This window comes from Capra hircus, chromosome 20 (assembly GCF_001704415.2).
Source record: "Capra hircus breed San Clemente chromosome 20, ASM170441v1, whole genome shotgun sequence".
NCBI lineage: Eukaryota > Metazoa > Chordata > Mammalia > Artiodactyla > Bovidae > Capra > Capra hircus.
This window is the reverse complement of record NC_030827.1, coordinates 25,303,640-25,327,121: the sequence shown is the minus strand read 5'-3', so window position 1 is coordinate 25,327,121 and position 23,482 is coordinate 25,303,640. Positions and strand designations below refer to the sequence as shown.

The 23,482-nt window shown below is 41.6% G+C and overlaps 1 protein-coding gene across 1 annotated transcript in view; it reads right to left on the bottom strand.

Moving 5' to 3' along the window:
• The window catches only part of ARL15 (ADP ribosylation factor like GTPase 15), a 491,463-nt gene continuing 481,839 nt past the window's right edge, over window positions 13,859–23,482 (bottom strand). The window contains exon 6 of the mRNA XM_018065561.1: window positions 13,859–14,264. The gene's annotated coding sequence lies outside the window, so the exon portion shown is untranslated. The remainder of the gene's footprint in view (window positions 14,265–23,482) is intronic.

Sequence of the window (23,482 nt, the reverse complement as noted above, 5' to 3'; positions counted from 1 at the left end):
ATTGACATCAATTGATGTTAGGCCTGGGATTTCTATAGTAGCTGAGATGTTTATGGGCACCATCCCAGCATAACTTGCTTCTCTCGGGGCCACAGTGTCCTCTCCAATGAGGGCTGGGTTGCAATGCTGGGTCTCTACAGTTGGCTGGAGCCTTGCTCTGTTTCTAGATTTCCAAACTGAAGTCTTAGCACGGTGCCTGCTACAAAGTAGGAGCTCAATAAATACTTGTGGTATAAAGGAATACATAAGCCCCATGAGGGATCCCAACGGGAAACTCTCATTTTCTAATTTCAGCGAGAAGTATATGGAAAAACTGGCTCCCTACTCCAGATAGCAAGTGATAAAAATGGCCAGCATCCTCATTCTCAAGTGTGACTTGGGCTGGGATGCGAAGAGAGTTCCAATTTGCTAAGTGATCTTGTTGATTTGACTCTTTCGCTTGTAGTTTCCTTTGGTGCCAGTTTCAATTGGAAGTTCCTGGAAGTTCCCAGCATTGGCCTCTCCTGATGGTGGCAGTTACCCAGTGGCTGCCCTAGGAATGACAGTCATGACTGTAAATTCCTGCATCTCTCTTATATCCCTGGAGATGCTCCATGCAACTTTGTCAGCACCATTTGCACAGAGCAGTCTAAAGCTAGAGCACTGCTCTTGGAGCAACTTGAATCTGCTGCTGCTCCAAGTCCTCTATTGTTTTGCTACCCAAAGTGTGGTCCATGGATCAGTAGCATCAGAATCACTTGGGAGCTTGTTAGAAAGGCAGGATCTTGGACTGTACCCCAGACCTACTAAAACAGATTCTCTATTTTAACCAGATTCCAGGTGTTTCCTCTGCACATTTAAGTTGAAGAAACACTTCCCCATTACAATTCTAACTCCATGGGTCTAGAGCAAGTGTTGGGTCTAAGATTCTGCATTTCTGAATAAGGTCCCAGGTAATGCTGATGCAGCTGGTCCAGAGGCCACCCTTAGAGGAACAAAACTTTAGATTCAATAGGGAAGATTGAGTATGTAAAGTCCACCCCAGCTGATCACCTGTGGTTGTTTCAAAGGCAGAGCACAGGCCATTGGTGCTCCCTTAGCCTTGAACACTGTTTCCCAGCCCCAGCTGCATATCAGAGTGATCCGGGAAGTCTTAAGTAATATATCCCCAGAATATCTGATTTAAATCACATGGGATTTAAACGTTGAGATTGTTTGGGAGTTCCCTAGGTGATTCCAATGGGTTGAGATCTACTGGCTGAGGATGAGCTCTGAGAATGAATGAGTGCTCCCTGCCCCCACTTGCCACCAAATTCTCTTCCTTCTCCAACAGATGTAATCTTTTACATCAAGAAGACTTTAAATTACAAATGCCACCTCAAGGACCTCCTAAGAAATCTCTAATGATGACTCGAGGGTGCACTGACTGAGGTTCTTCCCAACCTTTGCCATGAAACAAATCTGGAAAAACACCATTCTTTTAAAGACTCCAAGAAGGCCTGGTCACAGCTTCCTGGTCAAGGTTTTTCAGCTTCACTCTTTGAGTAGAGTTCCCTAAAAGAAATCTGAGTTGACTTTCCAGTATCCTTCAGTGTCCCTTCCTTAGTCCTAACGCTTGTCATCAGCTCGTTTCCCACATCACACAAGGTTTCTTGGGTGCTACTGGTCTCTGCAGGGAATTTCCATAGGAGTCCCCTAGCTCCTCTTCTTCTCACTCTGGAGGGCAAGTGTGGGAGTGGCCATTACTTATTACACCCCTTCTTTTCCACGCCAAGTTCAAAGCAGTTGAGACATAGACAAAGGAGGCCCGGAGCTGGAGATGAGTCCACCCAGTTGCTGAAGAAGCTGGTCTAGACTGGACAGCACAGCTAGGAGGAGGCCTCAGTGGGCTCTGAAGACACCTTCCTGATCCCTGCCTGACATTTCTCACCCGGAACTGCAGGTCTCACCTCTGCAAAGCTAAGTCCAGCTCCGGGAAGCTTCTGGAAAATAGACAAAGCCTGAGCCTTGAAGAGGCTTTTCAAGAAGGTGAGAGAGGAAGTGGTTGCAAAACATGTGTCCTGTCCTCCACCCCTACTCCCCAACCAGAGGAAGGGGATAAGACAGGTTTATTCTCAGCATGCAAAATGTCCTACTTTGGGGCCAAGATGGGGACCACAGGAGAGACTCCACTGGGGCGGCAGCTCAAGGCTCAGAGTTCCTCAGAGTAACTCTCAGGGCTGCCCACCCTCACTGGCCATCAGCAAAAGCCAATAATCAAGCAACCAGCCCACCAAGCTCCCCCACTGCTGTGGTTCTTTCTCCGCCCGGGACTCCAGCCCAGCAGAGCTGGAATCCCTCGTGAAGTCAACTGGATCGTCCCATCGGCCCATTCTGACCGGGTCTCAGCAGATGTGATGGGCTTGGGAAGAACTCTGCTTGTTCCTATTTGCAGTAGAAATGTGGAGCGTCTTAAAAGAAAACTCTTCCCCTCACACTCGCTCACACTTAGCCAGCGGCATTCTGTATGGGCCAACGGGGACTTGAAGCTGTCCTAACCGAAAGAAAGGACGCTTGGTGCCAAGCGGTTTTCCAGTAAAATGGTTTAAAATTTAATGGGAGAAAAGACAATAATGACCAGAAGAAGGGACAGGTTTTAAGGAGTCACTAGAGAAGACTGCTGAGCCTAATTCCAGAGAAACAATGTGAATCAGAGGCCGTCTTTGCTTTCCTGACTGGAAATGTGGCTGAGGACAGAGGGGAGGCGGGGCTGGGGGTTCACAGTGGAATCACTGCTGACGTTTAGCCAAGAGCCAGCTAATTGCTCATGATTGTTTTCTCTTTTCACATTTACTCATCTAAGCTGGGGATGTCTCCCAGGCACCACAGATATAATTAGACTTGGGTTTCTGTCTCTCTCAGACTTGGGCTCCTCTTTGGAAAGTTAGCCCAAGTATAGTCATCTCTGTTTTTAAAAAAAATTTTTTAACAAGTTCCTAGAAGCATCCTCAAAGTCAATAGGTGTACATTTCATAGGAATTCATCTTCTCAAAATGAAAACTACAAAGTACAAAGTCGGTACCATGAATGGTGCAGAAAAATGGAGGCTGGATAACTGCTGTGTATAATTGATTACAGGAGATAACGCTGCTTTTATTATCAAGCTGACCTAGAGCCCTGTTAAGGTAATTGATCCAGTTATAAGTGGTCAGGGATGTAGTAAAAGGAATAAGACCAGCCCAAACCATGCCTGTAACAGTTCCTATGTTAGGTCTTACGTGTTTGTTTTCTTTTCTTTTATCCCTCTGAACACAAATACTTAAATGGTAAGTGGGGACTTTTCACAGCACACATCTTGCATCATATGTTTAAAAGCTGTGGCAAAATCATCTTTTGGCAGAAGCTGTGTAGCTTTAGACAAGCTGTGCCCGGGTGTGTGTCCTTCAGGAGATGGATGGTTTTCAGGGAGATTTCCCATGTGGTCCATCCCATCATTTCACTGACTCACTTTGGACTTGGCATTGGGATCTGGACCAGGGTTCAGAAGGGAATAGAGCGTGAAAGTGGCCTTGCTGATGGTGGCTCACTGCTCCCCGGTGTGGGGCGCTACATCTGCCCACAGATGTGTATGGACTGCTGTTTTCCAAACACAGAACACCTATGATGCTTTCACCTCTAAAAACTTCTGAACAGTCAGCAGTTCACCTCAGTTATCTAAGACTTAAACTTTCTCTTAAGGTATGTCACTAAGTTTCACATCTGTCTCTTAATTTATGAGTTTCTCAAATGTGTTTGAGAGGAGATAAAACTAGGAGGATGTCACATATAAACTGAATGGGCTTCATCTAACTCACAGATATTAGCGCCAGATGATTGCGTGCATGCTCAGTTGCTCAGTCGAGTCCAACTCTGCAACCCTATAGCCCACCAGGCTCCTCTTTCCATGGGATTTTCCAGGCAAGAATACTGGAGTGGGTTGCTGTTTCCTCCTCCAGGGGATCTTCCAAACCCAAGAATCGAACCTGCATTTTCTATGTCTCCTGTATTGGCAGGCAGGTTCTTTACTACCTGGGAAGTCTATCAGATGGTTGAAAGGACCCTAAAAGTCAACGAGAACAAAACCTTCATTGTAGATCCATCACAGATAATGGAAACACACATGGGCATGCTGAGAATCATTCAAAGCACTGATGCAAATTGGGGGGAGGGGTGTGGACAGGGGAGTCTCTTGGTTAATTAGCAATACTAAAGAAAAGTGGAATTTCCCATGATTGGGGAAAATAACATTCACATTCTTATCAGAGCAGAAATCTGCTTTTCTCTTCCATGAATAACATTTGGCCTGAAGCCAGTAAATTAAGTCCTGGTTTATAAACCCTTTGATATATCTGAAACACACACACATGTACACAGAGAGAAAAGAGGTGGAGCCAGGGAAGGATAAGAGACTTATTTCCCATGAATCCTGCTGGTTGTCCTCAGGACCCAAACTTCTAAGCTGTAGATCTATGAAGTTGTATGGTTTAATGTCAAGAACTTATCAGAGTTGGGCTGGTTAGGGACCATAAACTCCCTAACCCTGTTTGATTTTGCTAATATATATTATGATATCTTCAGGCTCCTACCTCAGGTGTGTCCACTTCTGGGGTTCTGGTACACAGTTAGGGCGGCCTAACCAAACTCACATGCATGGGGACTGTAGATCCTCCTGGGTGTGAAAAGAGGACAAGGATCTGGAGGAGCTGGCCTCCGTCAGAAAACCTTAGTTGTTGTAAAGGAAGGATATGGGGCCACCTACGTTTATTTCCTTTGTGGCTCATATGGTAAAGCATCTGCCTGTAATGCAGGATACCTGGGCTTGATCCCTGGGTTGGGATGATCCCCTGGAGAAGAGAATGGCAACCCACTTCAGTATTCTTGCCTGGAGAATCCCATGGACAGAGGAGTCTGGTAGGCTACATTCCATGGCGTTGCAGAGTCAGATATGACTGAACGATTAATACATGTTTATTTCATGGCCTGCCCACACTGGACTCAAGTCTCAGTTCTGGTAAAAGTAGGCCGGTATGAAGCACTGATCTGCGGATGGGCATTGCTTGTTTTGCATGCTGGGGACAGCATTCCCATCCTTTTAGTATGATTCTAGTGGGGGTGGCCAACCACAGTTCCTCACCTTTTGGCTATGGTGACTGATTCAGTGATGGGCGTGTGACCCAACCATAGTCAAAGACTTTCCCAGGATGTTCCCAGTAAGAGCTCTCTGTGGTTTTGATGCTTTGAAGACATAAGCCCAGAGTGGATGACAGTGCCCAAATTTTCAACCTCATAGGGAAAATCTGAGGAAATAAAGTTAGCACATCAAAAGAATTAGAGACGAGAAATGGCAAGAGAAGGAATGAGTTCCCTGGGTGTCTGGGGTTCTGAATGCAGTGGCTGCTAGGGCAAACTCTGCTCCCTGCCCTTTCCCTGATTTGGTTATATTGGTCAATAAACACCCCTTCTCTTTAGTTAATTTAGGTCAAACTGGGTTTCTCTTTCACTGTTTGAAAGTTTCTCTAACAGAGTATTCACAAAGGCCGTCTTTCCTTGGAGCCTTGTAAAGCCGGTACATTAGGGAATAGGGTAGGACATATAATTGATTATACAAACTGAGACACTTTCAAGAATAAAAGGGTGTCCTAGTAACAGTGACACCTGGGCAACGGCCGTAAGCTAGAGGTTTACGGGCATCCCAGTGGAGGATGCAGTCTGGTGCGTGTGTTGTGGTCACGTGCCCAGCAGGCGGCAATAGAGACCATATGCCTGGTGGAGAACTGGGGTGTCCAGAGCGCGGGGGTGGGGGCGGCAAGCAGGAGTGGGCCCTTTGGGAGCTCAGACGAACACTCAGGAAAACTATTGGGAACACTCGTGTAAGTTTGAGGTCCTATACTTGGTGCTGTCAACACGACTCCTATTTGTGTCCATAGCTGACGAGACCTGAGGAACTTCAGATTACAAACAGGAAAACCAGAAAATCTGTTTTTTCTCTTTGGAATAGGGACTGACTGCTCAGGATGAGTGCCACGATCCTCGTATACTATGAAAGTAACCCTCATGCCCAGGGTGAGCCCCAGCAGCTGCATTCGCAGTTTGTGACCCTGTCCCTTTGTCCCCAGTTCAGTAGACCATGGTAGTCCCTGATTCAAGTTGGACCAGTCAGGGTCTTCCTCTTTATAGCTGGAGTGGAATTAATAGTTAGGATGTGGTTGGGAAGATGATACGTTGATTGGAAGATTTGGGCCAGCCATATTGCAATGTGGCTGGAGAACCAGAGAAATCTGGTCTGCAGTGAGAGAGAAAAGGAGAAGCAGATGTTCAGAAGGCAGCAGAAATGAGAGGCAGAGTTTGTTCCTGGGTTGCTGACAAGCTTCCCAGGCCTCAGTTCCTCAGGCTGGGCTACATTCCTGCCCTCAGGCTCCATGAGACACCCCTTTATCCTCAAGCCACCACCCCCCCCCCCACCCGCTCCACATTGTGCTTCAGCTAGCTCAATTTGATTTCTACTTGTTTCATCCAAAAGTATCTTAACTAACACCAGGAAATTTCTTTTTGATGACTTCAGAGTCATATAGTCCCTCCTCACTTTACAGCCCAAACAATTCTCTCTCAGTACCTTACCTCCAAATCCAAATATTGATTTGTTCCCTCTCTAATTGAGGCAGCACACTAAAGGAAAATATAAAGCAAAACAATCATGGAAACGTGGTCTCCATACTCTGAAGTCACATGGGATCCACATGGACTTAATTAGGACAAGAGACAAACAGATAAACATTCGGTGATGCCTCCCTCCCATACAATATTTCATAACATGGTACCAGCATGTAAAATTGAGATGTCAGAAATGATTTGGCTAACTTGCTCACTCCATTTTTCCTAAGGTGGACAAATGCTGAAACACTAAGATTCATGAAATTTTGGCTTAAAACATACACAGAACTGATACTGGGAAAAATTGGGAAATAAATGAAATTCACGAATGTTTCCCCAACTCTACTTTCTGTGTTTTTTTCCCATTCCTGCCTCCCCCACATCCCCTAGAGGAAAGCCATCTGACAGACTAAATTATAGGAAAGTGTTAGTGACAATTTGTTACTCCTATTAGGCATATTTGCATTTTTTAAAAGTCTAGTGAGAGCAATACAAACCAAAGAAATGATTCTTTTGCTCCAATACAACTTGGTAGAGAAGCTATTTTGGTGGGGTTTCTAATTATTCTGAAATCTTCTCTACTTACGTATAAAGCCTGCAGTGACTGTGATAAATAAGGTGAATACAAAACAGAATGACAAAATTTGGAACACTTTTTTAGTCTTCATTCTTAAAGAATGTCACCTTTTACTTCATTTTTGGAGGCCAAAACTTCAAGTTCGAAGCTGGGAATGGAACACAAAATGATTAGAATTGGAACCATGGGCTGGAGTGGCCAGGAACCCTTGATGCCTCTGTGTGTGCGTGCACACGCGTATATGCATGTGTGGGTGTGTTTGTTAGGGTTGGGTAAAGGACCACTCTTACAGTTTCCCTACCAGTCTTCCTGCCTCTCTGAAGTATGACAGTGATGGGCTCCGCTTGCAGAAGATCAAAGCTCCTCAGGCTGGGTGGGCAGCCAAACCGCTGTCCCTCCTCCACTGCCAGCCTGTCTAGCAGAAGTGGCCAAGCAGTTCTTCATGAGTCACTGCCCTGTGGGGAAGAGAGGCTGCCTGACTTTAACATAAGCATGAGGATGGGGAGCTAGGATCAGTCCAGAATGACAGTGGCTATCTGGAGAGCAGGGGAACCTTGGCCCTCATGACTGGGCGTACTAGAGATGTTCGAAAAGCCTGTGAGGGTGGCAGGTAGTTGAGCTAAGTGAGGGTCTGCATTTGCCTGTTGGTGGTAAGGACCCAACTGGAGCATCAGAGACTGAAAATGAAAAGTCCTCATTCTTTGACTCGGGACTGGAGCAAAAGCCAGCCCCAGCTTGTTCTTTGCCCAGTGGGATTGATTTGGGGAGAAAAGAACATTCTACAACTTACCGCTGTGGAAAGGATGTAGGAATATAAAGAGTGCATCCGAGGGCAGGAGCCTGAAATCTTTGATCTGGCAATCCCACTTCTGGGTGTCCATGTGAAAGAACTGAAAGCAGGATTTTACAGAAATATCTGCACCCTCATGCTGACTGCAGCATTGTTCACAACGGCCGAAAGGTGGAAGTAACTGAGACACCAATTGACAGCTGAATGGATAAGCAAATGGAATATTATTAAGCTTTGAAAAAGAAGGAAATCCTGTCACATGCTGCATGGATAAAACTTGAAGACCTTTTAATAAGTAAAATAAACTAGTCACAAAAAGACAAATATTGTATGTTTCTACTTACATAAGATATCTGAAGTTGATAAACTCAGAGGAGGTAGACTGATGGCTTCCAGAGGCTGGGGGGAGGGGGAAACAGAGAGGTGTTCAATGAGGAGAGTTTCATTTGCAGATAAAAGTGTCCTAGAGGTCTGGTACACACTGAGTATCTTTGCAACCCCATGAACGGCAGTCCTCCAAACTCCTCTGTCCATAGGGATGCTCCAGGCAAGAATACTGGAGTGGGTTACCATGCCCTCCTCCAGGGGCTCTTCCTGACCCAAGGGTCAAACCCAGGTCTCCCACATTGCAGGTAGATTCTTCACTGTCTGAGCCACCAGGGAAGCCCCATGTGAGTACAGTTAACACTATTGAACTGTACAATTAAACATGATTAGGATGGTAAATTGTACCCTCAGTTCAGTTCAGCTCAGTTGCTCAGTCGTGTCCGACTCTTTGTGACCCCATGAACCACAGCACGCCAGGCCTCCCTGTCCATCACCAACTCCCGGAGTCCACCCAAACCCATGTCCATTGTACCCTATGTGGGTTTTTTTTTTTAACCACAATTGAAAAAACAAAATATCCCAAACAGGTGGTCCTTGAGAAGTAAGGAGTTTCCTTTGCCTGTGAGAGGAGCGGCAGGGGGACCCCTGGAAGCAGTTTTCCCTGGGAGTGGAGGGGGCAAGTGTTGGCAGGTGTCTACCTGATGTGGGAGAATTGATCCAGTTAGCAAAACCAAGGCCGACTCTGGGGCTGTTTCTGTTTCAGGAGCAGCCCCAGCAGGCGCCCCGTTCTTGGGCCTCCTCCTTCACTCACAGGAAAGTAAACAGAGATGGGAGGGTCCCTGTTCTGGGAAAAAGCTAATCAAATGATCCAACTGTTCCTCCTTCACAACCCCGAGAGAGGTACCAGGAAATACAGTTTTGGCTGAGAAGGACGGTCGTGAATAAGGGAGGCTGTCACGGAAAGCTGCCCCCCTCCTCCCAGCCCCATGCAGACCTGAGCCTTGCGCACCGACCCAGTGTAGGTATCGGCCAGGGGGCTGGAGGTAGACCCAGGCTCAGGGAATACAGTCATCCGGCCTGCCGCCTCTGCTGTTTGGAAGAGAAGCTCTCCTCTCCCCATCCCATTATTTAGTGTTTGGGAAAGGACCCAGAGTGAGCGAGGAGGCAGGGAGCTGGGAGTCTCTGTCAACATGGGTTGTGGCACTCACAGAACAGTTACGGAGCCTGTCAAGTGCAACCCCCATGAAGAGTTTCCTGAGGGATTCCCCAGTGACACATGGGTGAGATGGAAGGGAGGAGAAAGGGGCTGCAGAGAGATACCTTTCTCACTCGCTGGGAGGCAATGTTCCTGGGACCCGATTTCAATTGCTGGTAATGAACCATTTCAGAACAACTGAAGTCACTGGAGCCACCGATAATTACATAAATTTTCTTTTCCTTTTTCACTTGAAACTCCTAAGTCTCCATCCACAAAGACCCATTTTTAGTAACACGTTGAATCCTGCCAACATCCTGGGGCTGATTTTGTCTCTACACTTCTAGGAATTTCTGAGGACGTGGGGGTTCAGGCTGCCAAGACGGATGTCAACGTGTGTGACCAGCAAGGAGCTTTTAAGGTCTAAAGATTGAGAAGGTCAAGGGTCAATTCTCCCAAGTCCCAAAGAGCACATCGCCCCCTATTGGGCCCTTTCCCCTGAGTTCTCCTCCAACCTCTTGAAAACAAGATCCCTGTTTCACCTCGGCCACAAGGTGATCCAGTGCCAGGAGTGTTTTTAGTCACTCTAACCAGTCCCCAGGGTTACATCAACTTGATGTCCAAAAAGGCAAGCGTTTGGAACTCTGAAACCCCGGGAGACAGCAACAGGACTCTGCGATGATGTGGTTTATGGAGTCTCATTTTTAAAAATCTGACATACTTACAATGAAAGATGCTGTGGAAAAAAATAATTGGATTTACCCCAACTCCTCCGCTATTTATTGCTTTGGGTGGCACTGAGGTTATATCAGAACACAGCCATAAGGGGAAGAGGCTTTGGAACAACTAAAGCACAAGTAAATCTGTAGTTAACCCTTTGTACAGTGTAAGCAATGACTCTCGTGTTAGTGCTTGCAAAATATTGAGATGAGATGAACAAATAAAAGGAATTTATGGACTGAATTGTGGCTCTGCTTATGTTTCATAGACAACACGGTCTCCAACAGCCAAGCCCTCCTTTTTGTTGTACTCCAGGTCTTAAGATGCAGACCTTTCTTACTCTCCAGTGGCTAAAGGCCCACCATGCAAAGGTTGGATTGTCTTCCTTTTAACTTTGATTCTCTGCAGGAAGCCAGCCCAGGGAGGCAGGTTGTACTAGCCTTGTTTGACCATGGCTGACTTTACTGTGGGCTTGTGTTCCAGGACCTCAATATTTGCAGCTCTTAAACTGCTGTCTTTAATATATTACAGCTTGTGGGTGAAGCTAATAAAACTACTCGAAAATAAAGACAATTGACCTCAGCAGGACAAAATCTGGCAGCCACTTCACAGGCAAGATTCTGCAATTAGAGCTCTTCTTCCCACTGACCACTGGTGGACACACAGCTCTTTTGAGAAGTCTGCAGAGCTCCCAATGCCAGCGAACCAGGGCTCAGTCAATAGCATCAGATACACAGTTGCTCTACAGGCCATCTATAGTTAAACAAGAGGGTGATTGTACCAATAATGTGCTCAGTTTTGCACCGCAATGTTTAAGGATGCAATAAGAAATCTGCTTTCAGATCTCTGTGGAACATTCAAATCAAAGACAGCAGAGATCAAAAGTCCTTGAAAAAGCCATCTGGGAACTCTCGTGTGCTGACAAGTTTGTTCTTAAAGCTCACACAAACACTTGCATGATGACAAGCAGATACCACAGATTTCTGGGAAAATTCTGCACCACACTGTGGCCTGATGGGTAGCTCTCCCAGGTATGTATCATCCACCCTATGCAATACCTGTACCCACTCCCCAACCACATGGTCCATGGCTTTCATGGAAAGTGCTACTGACAGCTCCCTGATGTTGGTCCAGGAATGTGCTGGTTAACAAAGAAGTAAACTAGGCAACAATTATAAAAATAGTCACATATTTGGTTATATACTGTGAATGTATGATTTTGCTGAGCTATTAGCATACACTATGCAATTGATCAAAACAATTTTATGAGGCAGGTATTAATATTTCCACATTGTAGACATGAAATAACTTGTCCCAAGACATAAAACTCTGAGGAGGCATAACACAGATTTGAAAGCAGGTAGGTCAGGAATGTCTATAACACTGCTGCTAAGAAAATTTGATGACTCTAAAAAATATCACTCTGCTCCATTAAAAGCTAAAATCTGTTGGTTGTTTTTAATGTCCTTTTCAGCAGTGCTGGCAAACTTCTATTCCTCGCTTACACCTAATCAGACCTTCTCTCTGTGTTAAGACCTTCCTATCTTCTCTAGGCTCACATGAATATCCTTGTCTGAATATTCCCAAGACACTTTATGCAGAACTTCTGGATTGCAATAATCTTATTTTAATTGTAATTATTTGTATACTTATTGTCTATCTCCTATTGAAAACTGAGAATTTTGAGGGGGAAGATTCATGTGGCATAGTGTTTGGCACGGTTAACCCTCAATAATTACTGCTTATGCATGGACAAACAGGTCTGAGCCCTAAGAAATATCACCTTTTCAATAGTGTCTAAAGTATTAGATTGAACCAATTGAAATTCAGCAGTTTTTTCTAATCAAAGAGTCAACTATAGGTACTTTTGTATATTTCAACCTAATAAATCTATCACAGTGGGTATGACTATGAAGAAATGTGGTTGATTTTCAGTCAGCTATATTAAAATTCACATATCTAATGCTCTGAAAGCCTGATGTCACACTTCATTAAGAACCTCATTTATTTTTGTAACTTTGAAATATTTAGTCCTGCATATTTACTCAAAATCATCTGGTCTTAAGAAATTATTTCATTACACAAGACATTTATCACCAGATGTTTGGTATGCTTAGGAAGGCAGATATTATATAATGGTTAAGAATGACATCCTAGGTGTCATCTCAGGCAAGTTAACATCTCTGCTCCTTCCTAATATGCAAGAGCAAGATCAGTATCAGCCCCATAACGTTGTTGTAGGAACTAAAAGAAGTACTATATACTGCTTAGAACAATGTCGAGGACATATTCAGAGCTCAGTGAGTGCTTGCTGTTACTATAGCTACTATAGGATTGGTCTATGTGGAAGGCACATGTGTTGGGATAGCAATAGAGTACATGAGTAGCCGGTAACAAAAATTAAAGGAATGAGAAAAGTCATCACAGCAAAGACTGTATTTCTACCTAGATAATTCCTTGATAGAGTATGTAAATCAGCACATTTTCCTATAGAAAAAAAATTTAGCACACACATTTTACAGTGTTCTGGGCGTCTGAGGCCTTGTCATGTATTCTTCACCAGCTTTTAGATTCCTGCTGGTATCCTTTACAACACCACGGCCCTTACTGTACAAACCCAAGTTCAGTTGTGGTATTTGAAAATAATCAAACTGGCGTCACCAATTCACTTCTTCCTTTCTTTCTCCTCAAAATCCCTTTCTTTCAAATAGTTCTGAAATTCCATTACTAAATTTCCTCTTGCCTTTTAAATATATTACACATTGTGTTACGTATTTGTGGTTGAGATAATCACATGGATCCATTTGTTTTAAATTAAATCAGTTTAAGCTACAAAACTCTCCAAGGGTCCTGGTAAAGGCCTGTTCTGCATGCAACATGGGCAGAGCCTGGAGCCAAATAATTAGGAACTAATTTGTCAGAATTGTAACGTGTTCTCAACTTTTGTACGCTATCTGTCTAAATTCCTACCTAGAAATAAGGCTCAGCTTCCTGGAAGTTCAACACAACCCAGTAGCAAGGGGTATGTTAAAGTTAATGGGGCCATTTCTAAATTATAACCAGACATAGGAGACTTTCTTTGTGTTCCATGTTGAGGACTGCCCGGCATTGTTCCTAAACCAACTGCAAGTTTGGGGACAATTAAAGGAGGAAATTAGGTCCAATGTATCCTCTATTGCAAGTCATGAAATGAAGGAGAAAGGACAAGCTCTATAGAGATATAAGTCAGGAACCAATGATCAGGAGCAGAATAGCAAGAGTAGCCTAAGAACAACTCCTGCCCCAAGTTTTTTCAAACGCAGCTGAAAACAAAGTATCTATTTACATGTTTATATGTATTTTGTATAAAATGCATGTAACTTTCTATAGTGCAGAGAGTTGTTCAATCCAGTATTTGAAGTTTAATTTTTTAAAAATGCTTCATGTAGGAATTCAGATAAGAGAATGGGCGGTAGCTATGTGCTGACTGTTATGTCACTTTCTGGTTGTTTTTTTAAAATTATATTTTAAATACTTTATAATTAAACACTTTAAGATATGCAAAAATAAACATATGGAGCCAAATGTGCAGTGCATTTGGCAAAACTCACCTGCCAAGGAAAAGAGGGAAAGGTATACTATTATGCTGTTTCCTTTGTATGACGAACAGTTACTATGCCTACAGCCTGTAAGTCTATAAAAATGAGAGACATCCAGCATTATCTACAAAACTTTGAAAGTCTCTCCCAGATACTTGTAAGACCTGAAGAGTTTCTATTCTGTTCTATTCCGGGGGAAAAAAAAGCCCTGGAGAAAGCCACAGTTAGTTTCCAAGAAGAAGAATATACGTTTAAGAAAACATCTCTCTGTTCTCGTGGCAGTGGCCTAAGAGGGAAACACATTTGTCAGCCGCATTTTGCACTGTTTGGGGCCCCTCAGCTTCATCCAGAGCTTTCGTGCTCTTGGGATCCTCTTCCAGGTCCACAGCGTCACAATATCGCTTTCATCTATCCAAGTCCACAGGAGCTCTGTGAAGAAAACAGATTCTTAGTTAGAAGAGGGAGAGTTCCTCGGAAATCTATAGTTTATCGGGTAATAACTGCATTAAGAAAATAAGGAGGAATGTGGACATCAGTGGTCCTGAGGGGAATCATTAGGTTGAAGTCTCTGGACACTCAGCCAGTGATTTCTTTGGACTTGGACTGCTCAGATCAGGGTTCTTTCTTAATTGCTCCCATGCTGCTGCTTGGTTCAGAAAGAAAATCTAGAAGATTGACTATAAAAACTGAAAATCAAAATTTTTGCATGGGAAAAGAAAATACCATGAGCACAGTAAAAAGACAAGTGTTAGTCTGGGGAAAAATTGCAATTTTAAACTATAGACAAAAATTTCAATATTCTAATACACAAAATTTTCTAAAAACAGAAAAAATGTTTGACTACTTTGTAGATAAATAGGCTAGAGATATAAACAGGGTGTTCATAAAGAGAGATGTGCAAATATCTCTTAGCCATGTGAAAAGATGCTTAAACTCATAATGAAATAAATGCAAATTAAAACTATGTGGAATTACTATTTATTATCTACCAGAATGGCTAAAATAAACAAATAAAAACACTTTATTGATAAAGCTGTGCAGAGTCACTCTTCTTTTAAACAAAATGTGGTAATTCCCTGGTGGTCCAGAGGGACTCTGCACTCTCACTGTCAAGGGCCCAAGTTTGGTCCCTTGTTGGGGAATTGAGATTCTACAAGCCATGTAATGTGGAAAAAAAGAAAAAACGAAATCATTTAAGCTCTAAGAAAAAGAATTTTGGCAATATCTAGCAAAGGTCACATGTGCCTATTTGACTCATCAGTCTTACTTCTGAGGATATATACCACACATGCAGAAGCATATGAAAAGACATTACTAGAGTAATTCAGCACCATGTGAATTGTAATAGCAATGAACTGAAAATAATTCAATGTTTATCAATAAGAAGCTTGTTGTAAAAACATTGGTATATCCACTCAGTGGACTATAATAAAGGTATAAAAAGTAATGAGAACAAATAAAAAGTATACATATATTTTTATATAGTTAACAATAAACCACTATTCCAAAAAATTAGAAGGAACACTTCTCAACTCATTCTATGATAGGAAAACCATACAAAGACATAAGAAAAGAAAATTGCAGATAAATATCTCTTATAAATATTGACACAAAAATCTTCAACATATAGTAACAAACCAACCCAACAACGTATAAAAAGAATTATTCACCATGGCCAAGTGGGACTTACCCCAGGAATACAAGGTTGGTCTAACATCTGAAAACCAATTAATGTAATACACCATATAAACAGAAGAAAAAGCAAACAAAAAACATCAAAAATGATCATCTCGATAGATGCAGAAAAGCATTTGACAAAATCCAACACTATTTCATGATAAAAAACATTCAACAAACTAGAAAGAGACAGGAACTTCCTCAACCTGACAAACAGCATCTATGAAAAACCTGCAGCTAGCATCATACTAATAGTGAAAGAATGAAGGTTTTCCCCCTAAAATGAGGAACAAGACAAGGATGACCTGTCTTGCCACTTTTATTCAACATTGTACTGGAGATTCCAGCCAGAGCAATTAGATAATAAATAGAAACAAAAACATCCAGATTGGAAAAAAAATAATAAAGAAAACTGGATTTACAGATGACATGATGTTATACCTAGAAAATCCTAATGAATCTACTAAAAAACGATTAGAACTAATAAATGAGATCAACAAGGTTGCAAAATACAACATGCAAAAATGAGAGGATAAAAACATTTAAATGATTACTTTTGAAGAAGGAAGAGACAAGGTGGTGAGACACAGAAGTAGATTTCTACAATTATACTTTGCATTAGATTAGACTCTGAAGCTCCGAAAATATTCTATAATATTCTATATATTTATAAGAACAAAATTTAAGTTAAAAAGACAACCCTTAAGCACTGAAAATAAATGGATATAAATGAACCTAACTGTGCACCATGTTGATGACATAACTACAATAGAAAAACTATTTCCCATGACATTAAAATGCAGTAAATTCACTGACCATCCTGAGTGGAATGTACTCAGAGGACAAAAAGAATTACAAGAATAATCTTAAAAACCATAAACTGTTGTAAGTAATCACATTGTTAATGGCAGTGTTAGTTTTATTTTGAGACAACTCAAAATAAATTTTTATGTGATAAAGTAAAGAATAATTATAGTGTGTCAATGAAAATGAGGACTTTCCCAAGGGAGAAAGCAGTAGTAGGTGATAGTTTGATGAGGGTAAGTCTTGGCATCTTGAATTTGGATTGGAAGTGAGAGTTATAAATTTACGATATGTTTTATTCTTAAAAATATGAAAGCATTTCTAAGTCTATCTTTTGAAAAGGTCTAAAACTAATGACTAACTCAGTAAAAATGAACAACCCCAATTCTCAGATTGTATTCCCTAAATATCATCTCCAACTTAAAGGAATGAGTCAATTCTGCACCCACAGTAGGAAATGTAAAAAAAAAAAATGAGTCTGCTACATTTTGTCTTGCCAGAAAGCAATAAAAGTTATCAAAACTACTGCTGTTGTTGGATGTTGAATTTTGTCGCTCAAAAGGTATGTTCAAAGTCTAACTTCTGGTACCTGTGAATATGACCTTATTTGGAAATAGACTTTTGCAGATATAATCAAGTTAAAATGAGGTGAAACTGGATTATGGTGACCCCTAATCCAATGAGATATGCAGATGACACCACCGTTATGGCAGAAAGTGAAGAGGAACTAAAAAGCCTCTTGATGAAAGTGAAAGAAGAGAGTGAAAAGGCTGGCTTAAAGCTCAACATTCAGAAAACGAAGATCATGGCATCTGGTCCCATCACTTCATGGCAAACAGAAGGGGAAACAGCGAAAACAGTGTCAGACTTTATTTTTTGGGGCTCCAAAATCACTGCAGATGGTGACTGCAGCCATGAAATTAAAAGACACTTACTTCTTGGAAGGAAAGTTATGACCAACCTAGATAGCATATTCAAAAACAGAGACATTATTTTGCTAACAAAGGTTCATCTAGTCAAGGCTATGGTTTTTCCAGTAGTCATGTATGGATGTGAGAGTTGGACTGTGAAGAAAGCTCAGCGCCGAAGAATTGATGCTTTTGAACTGTGGTGTTGGAGAAGACTCTTGAGAGTCCCTTGGATGGCAAGGAGATCCAACCAGTCCATTTGGAAGGAGATCAACCCTGGGATTTCTTTGGAAGGAATGATGCTAAAGCTGAAGGTCCAGTACTTTGGCCACCTCATGCGAAGAGTTGACTCATTGGAAAAGACTCTGATGCTGGGAGGGATTGGGGGCAGGAGGAGAAGGGGACGACAGAGGATGAGATGGCTGGATGGCATCACCAACCTGATGGATGTGAGTCTGAGTGGACTCTGAGAGTTGGTGATGGACGGGGAGGCCTGGCGTGCTGCGAATCATGGGGTCGCAAAGAGTCGGACACAACTGAGCTGAACTGAATCCAGTGAGTGGTATCTGTATAGAAGAGGGAAGTTTAGACACTAAGAATTGCTGGCAAGTGCCAAAAGCTGGGAGAGAAGTGTGGAACAGATTCTTCTCAGTATCTCCAGAAGAAATCAGCCCTGCCAACATCATTATTTCAGACTTCTAGCTTTCAGAACGATATAATAAGTTTCTGTTGCTTTAAAGCCACACAATTTGTGATACTTTGTGACAGGAGCCCTAGAAAACAATACAAGAGCTATGTCAGAAAGTCTCAGACGTCAGCTTGAAGGGGCTGCCATTTCGCAAATATGGGCCATTTTGAGCATCCACAATAATAATAGATCCAGTAAAGTAAAACAAACATTTAAACATGTTTAAATCCATGCAATCACACTGAAATTCAGACTACTAAAAAACAACTCTAAAACTTGGGAAGCAATTAGAGAACTAACTCAATATTTTGATAATCTATAAGGGAAATCAAGCATTCATTCCGCCTTTCCTATATCAACTACATCACTGGGTAACCAAAAAAGTAAGTGAGGGGAACTTTTCCTTTATGGAAGTGTTCCAGCTACTATGTGAGAGAAGATCACCATTTTGAAACTCCTAATGAATGAACGGGTCCAGACAACAATCATCAGTGGTTACCATTGAAAAGAGAGGCAATCATGAGCATTTTGATTGAAATATACAGCCCTATGAGGTACTCTTAGCAAAAAATTCAAACCTAATCTGTCAAATCTCTGGATCTGACCACCATTTGCCGACAATATAAGAACAAATGAAGTTATTTTAAAAAACACTATGGGGATGCAATCAACAAAAATGCAAGATAAAATCCTACAAGAGAAATGATTTCGTCTCTTAAATAAATAAACACCAAGAAAAAAACAAAAGCAGTTTGGAAACAGTCAGGACACCCCTAGATTAAAAGATGCTTGAGAGACACCAACCAATTGTAGCTTGTGGAATTTAATTTGAATTCTGGTTCTAGTAAATAAACTAAAGAAAAAAATATTTATGACATAGTTGGGAAAACTGACTATAAAGGAATTATTAGTAATTTATTTTAGGTGTGATAATTTATGACTTAGAAGAAAATCTTTATCTTTTAGAGACAGGTATCAAACTATTTACAGATCTGAACAGATCTGGAATTTGCTGTAAAATAATTCAGCAAGGTGGAGTGAAAGGGGTGGGAGATAGATAAAATTAGATGGGTCATGGCTTTAAAATTGTTGAAGATGAAGTCATGGAAGTTTATTATATGTCTCTCTCTACTTTTGAAAGTTTTTAATACTAAAAAGTTAAGGGCAAAAAACTTAACTGAAAGGGCAAGGGTTTCAAACCCCCGAAAACTCATAATTCAAAATGTTATCAAAGACTAGCTGAAAAAGCCCAGCAGACAGGGAAGCCCTGATTACCTCCTCCTGGGCGGCTGTTTTTTCCTATTTTCCCTGTGAGAGTCCTGTCCTAACTCATAGGGCTGCAGTGGAGAGTAAGTAAAGGTTGAAAGCATGTCACATAGAAAGTGCTGTTTAACAATAGTTGTTGGAAGGCAGTTCTCTTTATCTTTTTGCTGAGTTCAGGCTCCGGGCCACATCTCCCCTTTCCTTTAGACTTGTGTATTTATTGCCATTGCCCTGGGCCTTCAGACACAAAGATAGATCCAGACCCCTGACTGCCAGGCCCTTAGTCTGATATCCAGACCACCCACCCACTTCCCATGGCAACTTCCATTTCAGAAAAATATTTACGGGGAAGGCACCTGCTCCCAGGGTAGGGGGAAAAAAAAATACAAAACAAAACAGTGGTTAAACTGAAATCATTTTCTCCTACTCCACTTTTTAAACCATTATACCATGTGTTAAGGGCAAAATGAGTTGAGGTTGTCTTCCATGAAAGAAGAGTCAGAAATCCCAAAAAATAATGACATTTCATCACAGGAAGGCCTTGGTCTGTAACACAGACTCATCATTGCCAGAATACTTTGAAATAATGAATCATTAACGGAACAAACACCTATGGAGTTAGATGTTGCAGCTGCCAAAGCAATAATTACAATTAATATGCTCACAACACATGCAAGTCAATGGACCCCTTATTAGTGATGTCATGGGCAAACTTTCTGGCAGCAGTTTTCATTGAGAATTAGTATAATTAGCAATAATCACAATTAAATTTGGGATCCCTGAGGACCCTCTACACAGCTTCTGACTCACACTATGCAAGCCTATAAAGTAACGTCATGTTACATATGATCATATGCGTTTCACATCTAATAAAATAGGTTTGGAATTTTTTCAACATCCAGTAGGTTAATCAAAAATATCCAGAGGGGTGTACTCATCTGCCAGTCCACTTGAGGATTTTGCTGTTGGTAGCATCCATGATCTGGAATTTCAAAGTTTATTGAAACACAAACCTTTAAATAGCAAAATTTTGCTAATTTAAAAAGCACATAAAATGTTCTTATTCAAGGCCTTTAAGAAACAATTCCAAGCTTTCTTATAGGGCCCTGGTCTTCAACCTATGACCTGTGTCTTTTTTTTCCTGAGTTAGATTCTCAATGGTCAAATTCTGGGCAACATAGCTACACATCAAGTAATAAATGTTCTGTTCAAAAATAACTAGAGGTGGATCACAGATCTAAATGCTAGAATTAACATTATAAACTTTCTAGAAGAAAATATAGGAGAAAAATCATTATGGCCTTGTGTTAGGCAAAGGTTTCTTGAATAAAAGAAAGCATGGTTCAGAAAAGAAAACGATAGATTGGGCTTCATCAAAATTTAAAAATTATATGTAAATATATATATAACACACACACGTGGGTGCTAAGTTGCTTCAGTCATGTCTGACTCTGTGCAACCCTATGGACTGTAGGCTGCCAGGCTCCTCTGTCAATGAGATTCTCCAGACAAGAATACTGGAGTGGGTGGCCTTGCCCTCCTCTAGGGGATCTTCCTGACCCAGGGACCAGACCCAGGGACCAAACCCAGGCCTCTTACGGCTCCTGCATTGGCAAGTGGGTTCTTTACCACTAGCACCACCTGGGAAGACAGTATATATCATACACATACGTACAAATACACACATAGAGACTCAATAATAAGAAAAACCCAATATTTAAAAAATAGGTAAAAGAACTGGACAGTTTACCAATGAAGACATTCCCATGCCAAATAAGCACAGTAAGAGATGCTTAATGTTTGTGGGAAGAGAAATGCAGATTTAAACCACAATAAGATACCACAACACACCTACCTGAATAGTTAAGTTAAATTAAAAAGACTGACAATACCAAGTTCTAGCAAGGATGCAGAGGAACTGAAAATCTAGTTTGTTGTTGAGGATACCAAAATGACATAACTACTTTGAAAAACAGTTAAGCAGTTTCTCATAAAATTAAACATACACTCACCATACAATCCAGCAATCCTACTCCTGGGCAAACCCAAGAGAAATGAAAGCATGTGTTCACATAATCTTTATGTTAATGTTTATAGCAAAGACCTATTCATGAATACTTCTATCAACCTTGTTCATAATAGCTCCAAACTTGAAATGCCTGAATGCCCATCAACTAGTAAATGGATAAATAAATTGTGGTACATCCCTTCACTGGAAACACATTACTGATACGTATAACAATACGGATGGATTTTACAGTATGCTAAGTGAAAGAAGCCAGACACAAAAGGCTATATACTGTTTGATTTCATTTAGATGACATTCTGGAAAAGGCAGAGCTGTAAGAACAGAAGTCAGACCAGCAGTTGCCAGGAGTGAGGGGCAGGGCAAGAAATGAACTGTAGGATGCCCTGGTGGTCCAGTGCAGATGGCATGGGATCGATCCCTGGCTGGGGAAGACTTCACATGCTCTGGGGCAACTAAGACAGCAAGCCTAGAGACTGTTCCACAACCAGAGAAGCCACCGTAGTGAGAAGTAGCCCCTGCTTGCCGCAACTAGAGAAATCCCACGTGCAACAAGGAAGACCCAGCAAAGCCAAAAATTAACAAATTTTAAAAGAGGGAGAAAGAAATGAACTGTAAAGGGGCACAAAGGAACCTTCTCAGGTGAAGGCAATGTTCTAGATCTTTATTGTGGCGGCAGTTGTACAACTATATGCACTTAACAACTCACTGAACTGTACATTTAAGAGAGGGAAGAGTAAAATATGTAAATTATACCTCAATAAGCCTAACCAATCAAAGGCATTTGCTGAGCATCAAGTGCAGTGTGTTCTGTAAGGCAGTATTTGTTGTTTAGTCATTAAGTCAAGTCCAACTCTTGTGACTCCATGGACTATAGCCTGCTAGGCTCCCCTATCCATGGGATTTCCCAGATAAGAATACTGAGAATGTCCTTTTTTCAAAGTCTTTTAACGTTCTTTACTCTTCAGTGAGCTCAGTGTAGAGCTCAGTAATATGCACACATTTCAGTGGTGAAATGTATGCATATTAAAAAGTGAAGTAAAAAAGGTGAGTTAGCTTTGTGCAGTTTCCACAGTTCTGGTGAGAATGAAATGTGAATGCATGGGTGAGTTATGGAAATTGAAATGTAATTTTTGGCCATTCTGCTTACAAGTTAAATGGTCTTCTTTTTGCATTTAAAACTGGCACTGCACTGGATAAAATCCATGGCCATATTTTCATTTGTATCTTTTCTTTACTTAGTATCACTTAATATACTAAATATTAAGTGAGGAAATAGAAAAAACAAAAAAACTCAGCAAACAAAAAAACAAAACAAACAACCCTATGATACCTTGAAAGTCCCAGAAGAAACAAAACCTTTTATATTTTGAAAGTGAAAGTGTTAGGCACTCAAACATGTCTGACTCTTGGCAACCCCATGGACTGTTAGGCTCCTCTGTCCATGGGATTCTCCAAGCAAGAACACTGGAGTCGGTTGCCAATTCCTTCTCCAGGAGATGTTCTGGACCCTGGGACTGAACCCCAGTGTCCTGCATCTCAGGTGGATTCTTTACCATCTGAGTTACGAGACCCTATTCATTTATTTTGGCCACCGACAGTGAAAGCAGAGTCCCCACCACTGGACCACCAGGGAAATCCCAAAGTGTCATATTTTGATACCATTTTTGGTACAGCTTTTTTAACAACAAGGCCTGCATTTTCATTTTCCACTAGGCTCTGTACATTATGTAGCCAGCCCTAGCCAGAGGACATGGCGTATGAAGAACCAGTAGGATGTTGTGACTGTATATAAAAAGCAACTTAGCATCAGATAGTACACCCTCCTAACATTTCCAGACCACAGCGTCATCACATTAGGTAACAGCATAACAAAAGCCTCTGTGCAGAATAAAGAAACTCATCTTTACTGTATATGCTTTCTTTAAAAAAAAAAAAAAACGGCAAAATACACATAAAACTCACCTTCTTAACTATTTTAAAATGTGCAGTTCATTAGTGGTAAGCGCATGCACATTGTTGAGCACCAATCTCCAGAACTTTTTCATCTTGCAAAACTGAAACTCTGGACCCATCATGTAATGACTCCCACCCACTCCCCTGGGCCCACGTGCCTTTGGCAACCACCATGCTACTTCCTGTCTCTGTGACTTTATTCAGATACGCCATATAAGCGGGCTCTTGCAATATGTGTCTTTTTGTAACTGGCTTATTTCACTGAATGTAACATCCTCAATGTTCATCCAAGTTGTAGCATGTGACAGGATTCCCCTCTGTTTTA